Raw genomic sequence first — 9,476 nt, 5'->3', positions numbered from 1 at the left:
CACAGCTCTCCTTCCAAGTTGTAATGAACCCTACATCTCTTTGGACCAAGGGAGGGCAACAGTTCCCCTGCTGTTAGCCCTGGGTCGTTGCACGATGCCTTGTGGTTGTGACCCAGCCCCCTTCCAACCCTTTGAAATTTGTTCCTTTGTAAACAAACCCTTTTCAAATTATCCTAATAAGAAGATGTCATCTGTTTGTCAGAAATCTGACTGATATGCCTTCAAGTACATTTATTTTCTGGTTAGCTTTGTGCCAAAGAAATCCAACCGTCTTAGCATTCTGAGAGGAGGGGAAAGAAGAAACAAAAGCCCAAAGTTGGGGTCAGAGGTGAAATTTTCAGTCACTGGCAATAAATGAGGCTGAACGTAGCCAAGGAGCCCTGTTAGGAAAAAGTTACCCGTGGAAAGGCACAGATAAAAATAGTTCAAAATACACGTAGAGTCTTCAAGCCCAATTCCAATCACAAAGGGCAATGGCAAACAGCTCATGTAAAAGGGAACTTTTGTTCACAGACATACGATTGCTCAACAGTCAGGCCATTCATTTTTTAAGTGTCTGGACAGTCATTAAGTCCTCCCTTCCTCCCAGTCCCTATAGTGTTTTGCACAAAGGAAAATGTACATTGGTTCTTCCCCATGTCTCCTGCGCAGTTTTCTTTGCTGTCAGACACACAGCTGCACCATGTTTGGAATGATGCAGCATGAAAAAGCTATTAATCTAGCGCCACCTAGATGCACCAAGTCAAACTGCAGGGCTGCCTCCAGCTTCATTATAGGAGTACGTAGTGAAATTTTAAAAACACAGACCAAGGGACTTCCCTGGTGGTCCAGTGGTTAATACTCCACGCTCCCAATGCAGGGGGCCCGGGGCCGATCCCTGGTTGGGGTACTAGATCCCACATGCTGCAACTAAAAGATCCCGTAGGCAGCAACTAAGACCCGGCGCAGCCTAATTAATTTATTAATTTAAAAAAAACAGACCATGAAGCAAATAACGGGAATTTTAAATTATGAGGGAAAGTAAATCATCTGGAAAAAGATTGCTGAAAGCCAGGCACTACAGGTTCTGTACACACCATCTCATTTAAACAGCACAATCCTGCAAGTTAGGGGTTATTATCCTGATTTAACAGATGGAGAATCAGAGGCAAAGAATAAACAACTTGCCCAGATGACTCAGGTAACAAGTGGTGAAGCCAGAATTCAAAACCATGTTATCCCAAGCCTATTTTCTAAATTGAGGTGTGTGACACACGCCCCCAGGGGATGCTCAAGACAATCCATCTTGTTAGTTATGTTTATTCTTTATCTCATGATTTTAAATCTTCTTTTTGTGTATATTTTACAATATGCGTAATACATTGGTACAGTAGTACATGCATACAAACACGTACATACACACATATTGCTTCTGCTGGGCAGCTTTTCTCCATCTCTGCCTTTTATTTTTTTCTGAAACTCATTCCCCCAGCTTCTCGCTGATTCTGTCACCAGCTGAGAGCTTCAAGTGCTAGATATCTACCCAGGAAAGTTGGTGTGCATCTGCTTCATCAGTGAGCTCTTATGTCTTCTGGCTTCTGGTTGGTTATGAATGAGGATATGTGATCTACAAGTTTGAAGACTCCATGCTCTTTCAAAAGGCAGTATAGGGCTTCCCTGGTGGCGCAGTGGTTGAGAGTCCGCCTGCCGATGCAGGGGACACGGGTTTGTGCCCCGGTCCGGGAAGATCCCACATGCCGCAGAGCGGCTGCGCCCGTGAGCCTTGGCCGCTGAGCCTGCGCGTCCGGAGCCTGTGCTCCGCAACCGGAGAGGCCACAACAGTGAGAGGCCCGCGTACCACAAAAAAAAAAAAAAAAAGGGCAATATAGTGTAGTGATTTGGAGCGTAGATTCTGGAACTAGACTGCACGTATTCCAACCTCAGCCCTAACACGTTTTAGCAAACTTTGGGTAACAACTTCTCTGTACCTCAGTTTTCTCTTCCGTAATAGGAAAATTTAAATAATTAAGACATAGAATGCTTGACCAATGTCTGGCACAAACAAGAGTATAATAATCTAAGCCATTATCATCACATTACATGAGCCTTAAAAGTAGTCATCTAGCAGGCTTCCCTGGTGGCACAGTGGTTGAAAGTCCGCCTGCCGATGCAGGGGACAGGGGTTCGTGCCCCCGTCCGGGAAGATCCCACATGCCGCGGAGCAGCTGGGCCCGTGAGCCATGGCTGCTGGGCCTGCACGTCCAGAGCCTGTGCTCCACAACGGGAGAGACCACAGCAGTGAGAGGCCCGCGTACCGCAAAAAAAAAAAGTAGCCATCTAGGAAATTACCTAGTCATACAAATACTGCCAAATACCCCTCACAACTCTTCTTTTGGAATTGTCTCCTGAGTTAGTTTGTGAGTCACCGGAGATCATCAAATCCGTGTCTTTATAGTCAACTCTTTGTCACCCCAAAGCATATTTTTTTCCTTGAAATTCTTTTATATTTTTCATCAATTTAAGTTCCAAATTATTCTTCAGAACAAATCTATTTTCTAAATCTAATACAAGTACAAAGATTTAGGATTTTCCCTTCTATGGTTTTTTACAAGAACATACCTCAAGCTTTGGAGTCTCTTCCAAAAGAGTCAAAGCACCTTCCCAGCAATTTCAGCAATGCTAGACTAAGTGACCTCCCAAAGAAGGAGAAATTTCATTTGGATGTCAAAGTTTTGTCTCACAAAAATAATGCTCATATTCCTGCAAAAATAACCATGTTATTAGAACATATTGTACTGTAGGGATTCCAGTCACCAGTGTCAAATAAAACTAAGTTTGATTCCTGGTTCAATATTTGCTAATAGAACCACTTACAGATCAATAACATCTAAAAAGTGATTTAATGATTCCTTGTTTGTAGGTTTGAGATGGGAGATGAGCTCAGTGAGGTAGAGAGCCAGATGGTGTAGGCTGTTGTTAGGACTTTTGCTTTTATTTTGAAAGAGAAGGGAAGCCATTGGAGAGTCTTGAAAAGGGGAAGGCATATCATGCCCTTAAAAGGATCATTCTGTTGTGAAAACTGTTAGAATGGAAGGAGGGACACCAATTAAGACGTGATGGAAGGGCTTCCCTGGTGGCACAGTGGTTGAGAGTCCACCTGCTGATGCAGGGGACACGGGTGATGCAGGGGACACGGGTTCGTGTCCCGGTCCAGGAGGATCCCACATGCCGCGGAGCAGCTGGGCCCGTGAGCCGTGGCCGCTGAGCGTGTGCATCCGGAGCCTGTGCTCTGCAACGGGAGAGGCCACAGCAGTGAGAGGCCCGCGTACCACAAAAAAAAAAAAAAAAAAAAAAAGAAGTGATGGAAGTACTCCAGGTGACAGGTGATGGTGTTTTGGAGCAGGGAGGTAATAATGGAGGTGATGAGACATGAGGAGTTTGCAGATATATTTTATAGCCAAAAGGGATAATGTAGGTAAAAGGCCTCAATCAGGTATCTGGTATACAGTAAAACCAATAAAGAGACACGATCATGACTACTTTATGCTTAAAACTTATACGGATAGCCAGTTTGTTCAGGAATATTATGAACTAGGATCTTCTAACATATACTCTTCCTAACATATTTTAACTTTTCCTAAATAGGCAGATGGCATAGTCCCAAGTCTTAGGGTCTTGTAGCCAGACAGGATGGGTTCAAATCTTGACTCCACCACTTACTAACTGACCATAAGCAAGTTACTTAATCTCTCTGTACCTCAGTGTCTTCATCTGTAAAATGGAGAGACTCAATAAAATATACCGCAGAGAGTTTTGTGAGGATTCAATAAGTTATTGTATGTACTTAGAAATATGCCTGCCACATCATACATACTCATTATACATTAGCTATTATGGTTGTCAGCTTCTATTAGTTTTTCTGTTTATTATTTTTCATTTCAAACCTTTTTGTTTTGATTGAAAAAGCAAATTGTGTTTATTATTAAAAAATTAAAGCCATATAGATATGTATGAATTAGAAATTACAAGGCCCCTGAAATTCCACACCCCAGAGGTAACTACTACTGCATAGCACAGTAAATGTTAGTCCAAATTTTTACCTATGTGTATATCATACCTATCCATGTATTCATATCTATTAATTTACTTTTATATATAGTAGAAAAATGCTCTGCATATTATTTTGCAGCTTATTTTTATCACTTAAAATTTGGTCTTAGAAATCTTCCAATATAAGTACACGTAAAACTATTGTACTGATTTTCATGGTTGCATAGTATTCTGTTGTATGTAAGGCTGATAATTTACTTATTCGTTAGCTTACTGAAGTCATTTAGGTGTCTTTAATTTTTTCTTAAACAATGCTGCAATAAACATCCTTGTACATATTTTTGGTGCAAATCTGTGTATTTCTGTAAACTGTAAAAAAAATTTCTGTAAAAAAATTCTGGAAGCATTTATCTACAGAAGTGGTTATGATGAGTAAGAATTATATGCCTTTTAAATATATATATACATAATTTATACTGCCAAATTGCCTTTTGAAAAGGTCATACCTTTTCGAATTCCCACAGACTGTAAATAAATGTGCTTTTTTCTCCTGCTGACTAGATACTGGCGATCTTCTCGATCCTTGCCAACCTAATAGGCAAAATAAATTTTATTCTTTTATTTGCACTTTTAATAGTAAATTGCCTTTTCAAATGTTTAAAATTTGGATTTTTTTGGTACAAGCTCCCTACTTTTGTCCATTGAGGGGGGTCTTTTTATTTTTTTCCTTTTCTTATCTTTCAAATTTGAAAAAGGCAAGCCATAGGCAGAGAAAAAATATCGCAATACATAAACTGACAAAGGACACTAGATGTTTACCCAAAAGAAGTTTGAGCATTTGTCCACAAAAACCCCACAAATATCCGTAGCAGCTTTGTTTTTTAGAACCCCAAACTGGAAATGACCCAAATTTCCATCAATAGGTAAATGGATAAATAAAGGTATATCCATAAAAATGAACAAATTACCGATACACACAACATGAAATAATCTCAAAGACATTATGCTGAGTGAGAGAAACCAGACACAAAAGAAACTGTACAAAAGACAATACTAATCTATGACCGATGAAAAATCAAAATGGTGGTATTTTTCTAGAAGGTAGAAGTGGGGGAGGGAAATACATATCTGGCTTAAGACGGTGGTTAAATGGTATAAGGGTATATACCTCTGTCAAAGCCCATCAGACTATACACTTAAAATGTGTGCATCTAGTTTATGTAAATTATGCCCCCTCAAGTTGACTTAGAGATAAAAAAAATTGTTTTGTTTCTAATTAAAACATTTTCATTGTGTATTAAAGTACAGAAAATAGTATAATAGTCACTCACGCACCACCACTCATTGAAAAGATGTTGACCTTTTGCCATATTTGTTTGAGATCTCTGTTCTTTTGAAAGAAGCAAACCATTACTGATACTTACGAAGTTTCACTGTTCATCCCTCACCCTTCCTTCCTGTTCCAGAGGAAATGACTCTCCCTAATATGACGTTCATCATTCCCATGAATGATCAAATTGTATATGTGTATGTCTTTATACAAATATTTTATTTATCATGTATTTAAAACTTTTAAGATCAAATAGCATCATAGAGTACATTTTTCATTTTTCTCAACATGAAGTTGTTGAGAATTCCTCATGTCCATACATGTAAAACTGGTTCATTTATTATAACTGCTATATGATATTCCTCTGTGTGAATAAACATTCCTCTACTGATGGACATGTAGGTTATTTCCACTTTTTTCTTTGGGACAGGTTATCTTTTCAACTTTAGTTTTGGCAATTTTTTTTTGTTTTTTTTTTTTTTGTTTTTTGGCCATACTGCATGGCTTGTGGGATCTTAGTTCCCTGACCAGGGACTGAACCTGGGCCACGGCAGTGAAAGCACCAAGTCCTAACCACTGGACTGCCAGGAAACTCCCTGGCAAATTATTTTCTAATGTGATTGTACTAATTTACACTCTCAGTAGCAAGTTTCCTGTATTCCTAAATACACTTATTAATGTTATTATTTTTGCCAATAATGTGAATATAAAATGTTATATCATTATTCCTTATTTTGCATTCTCCTCATTTCCAGTAAGTTTAAACATCTTTTTATATGTTTACTGGCCATTTGAATTTTTATCTCTGTTAATGCAATACCCTTTGCTCATTTTTTATTTCTTATATTTTTGTCTTTTTCTTATCGATTTGTTGGTATTCTGTGCATGTCCTGAATACTAGATCCTTTATCCATTAAATTGTCCATAATCACATTTACCAGTCTTTTCCTTTACTGCTTCTATAAACTACTTATGCTTTTCCATGAGTTAATCCCTTGCTACACAGAGTGTGATCCATGGACCAGTAGCATCAGTATCATCTGGGAACTTGTTTTAAAAATGCAGATTCATAGGGCCCCGTCTAGATCACTAAATTAGAATCTGAATTTTAACAAGACCAGTAGATGATTTGTATGTGCATGAAAGATTTTTAAATACTAGATTAAATGATTAAGAAAAATGCAAAATTTCTTCCTGGGGTAATAGCCCAGTAATCCCCACCTGGCTTCTGCTTCTTCTTAATAAATAAAACTTCCGCTTTGGACCTGTATGTCCTCAATTCATATATCCTGGAGCTGCACTACAAAATTTCAGAAATCAAAGAAGCTATTAGAATCTGATTTGTAAATTTGGATGTTTATGGGATTTCATAGAGAGGTTTTCAAAGTGGAGACATACCTGTTTATCTGATTCCAAAGAGAGAAATAAACAGCAGTGACGGCCACTTTATGATACAATTCAAAATGCAAAGCCTTGGAAATTTTGTTGAATGCCGTCAAGAAAGGAACTAGTTCAGCTAGGATGCATAATCCATCAAATGTCTTCCTTGCTCATAGATGCGTCTATTTTTAGTTGACACAAAATGCTCCAGAAATGAGTAACAACAAGAATTAATAGGGAAATTGCCAAGAGTTGTATGTGTTGTCAGACTGTGATGATTTCTGTATATCAGAATGATTTCCCGAGGCACGTATGAGTGGTTGGCCATGTATGAAGGGGGCACCAAAGAGCACATGACCGCAGTCATAAAATTTTACTTTCGATTTCCCTGCCTTCAACACGACGGAGGTAACTCCACAGGCTGAAACCCTCTGGCTACAGGGATGTGGCAGAGGTATTTCCTACTCACTGAATGTCAGGGGCGTTCTCACATTCCTCTACCACCCTGCAGTCAGGAGCACAGAACACTAGATCTGGCTAATGGGTCGTAAGAAGGAGAAACGTGTCCCCGCTGGTCTGAAACATTTAATTCCCTGCTTCAGCTCCCTCTTGGCCTGCTACAGCCACTGAAGAGGCCAGGAGTCACGTAGGGTGCAACTACAAGATAGTTGAATTAGTAGCCTGGGTCTCTGAATGACCAGGTGGAGCAGACCACTCCCCACCCCGGCCACTGACCCACATTGGACACAACCCATGAGTGGGAAAGAAACTTTTGTTGGTGTTAAGCCACTGAGACTTGGGTGTTTTTTGCATTGCAGCATAGCCTGGGTTACAGTAAGCATAGCCTGACTGATACGGTAAGCATAGCGGACTCTGCCTTATTAACATTGTTGCGTGTTACTCTATACCGGGCACCAAGCAGTAAGTTCTACCTGTTACCGAGCCAAGCTTGCTCTGCTCGCTGCACAACAGGCCAATAAATCGGAGACAAGGTGTGAAGCAAGGAATACGACTTTATTAAGAAAGCTAGCAGACCGAGAAGATGGCAGACTAAAGTCTCAAAATAACCGTCTTATCGGGGTTTGGATGTCAGTTTCTTTTGTAGCACAGAGATGGGGAGGAGATGAGGAAGTAAAGTAAAAAGACCATAAGTTTTGCAAATGTCCGCTGGAATCGCCAGCCTCGGGGAGGGGATGTGCTAATTTCTTCTTTCTTGCAGCCATCCACAGGTGGAGCAGGGTCCGGATGTTTCCCTGAACAAAGGCACTTTGGTTTAACATTCAGGCAGAAGGGCAGGGTTCCCCGAGGCAGGTCATTAAGTATAGACAGTATCCTTTTAGTGAACAAAAGCAGTGGATAGCAAAGGTTAAAGTAAAAGGAACAGATCCAACATGGAGTCCGATTTGGCTCTTCCCTGTTCCATACCTAGTACCTCACAACAACCTTCTGAGATAGACAATAGTATTATCCTATATTACATGACATGTATGATAGCTATATCGTATGTATCAATAATATGTAGATTATTGTCTCTATGTATATGTGTGTGTATATATATATAGATAGATATATATAGCAGTAGTATATTGTGAAAGGACGCTTTCTTCCTTTCCTCTTGTTATGCTGGAAGTAGTCTCTTCTTTTTTTTTTTTTTTTTTTTTTTTTTTTTTGCGGTACGCGGGCCTCTTACTGTTGTGGCCTCACCCGCTGCAGAGCACAGGCTCCGGACGCGCAGGCTCAGCGGCCACGGCTCGCGGGCCCAGCCGCTCCGCGGCATGTGGTATCCTCCCGGACCGGGGCACGAACCCGTGTCCCCTGCATCGGCAGGCGGACTCTCAACCACTGCGCCACCAGGGAAGCCCTAGGGTCTCTTCTTGCTAAAGCCAGTCCTTCCATATGGGATCTGGATGCCATCTCTTCCTCCTTTACATTAGTGATTATTCCTTCACTCTCCTGAATCTGTGTTTTCTCCTCTTCTATTCAGTTTGCCCCTGAGCATTCCCAAGTCTCTCTGTGGGGCCTTTAGGGACTTTCCACCCCCTCACTTGTTCCCGTAAACCAATTCTTCTCCCTATCGTGCGCCACTCCTTCTCCCTATCGAAACCAATTCTTCTCCCTATCGTGAGCCACTCCTTCTCCCTATCGAAACCAATTCTTGGAGTTTTTCAGTTGTCGGGGACTTGCCAGACAGCGGGTAATTTTCCAGTTGCCCGTAACAGGTATACGCCCTAACCGCCACAATGAACAAACAACTATAACGGCCAGAAGGTGGGACAAAAGTTCCTAAGCCAATGAATTCAAAAGTCACCACATTTACCCAATCATTGTGAGAATATACCCGCCCTATGAGTAAATAAACCTATAAAAAGTATGTGATTCCGCTTTTAGGGGTTCCCCATCGGCCTCCTGCGTGAGGTTCAGGGAACCCCGGTGCATCGGCTCCTAATAAACCTCTTGCGTGTTGCAGCGGCTCTCGACTCTTGGCGGTTCTTGGGCGAGTTGGAATCCCTCGTAGACCGTTTGGGTCTAACATTTGGGGGCTCGTCCGGGATCCCCACTCGCCCCCGGGTCACAAGAACATCGGGAGTCGGAGGTATCAGGTAGGCTCGAGCCCAATTGTCTGTTTGTTTGTCGTTTGTTTGTTGCTAGCCGCCATTAGGAAAAAGCCGTGCGAACCGGCTTGCTGTGGAATCTGTATTGGACTCCTGGCTAGGCAGACGTGCCGAAAGCTGGTGTC

Source organism: Phocoena phocoena, chromosome X (genome assembly GCF_963924675.1).
Source record: "Phocoena phocoena chromosome X, mPhoPho1.1, whole genome shotgun sequence".
Classification (NCBI taxonomy): Eukaryota; Metazoa; Chordata; class Mammalia; order Artiodactyla; family Phocoenidae; genus Phocoena; species Phocoena phocoena.
Note: the sequence above shows the minus strand (reverse complement) of the source record.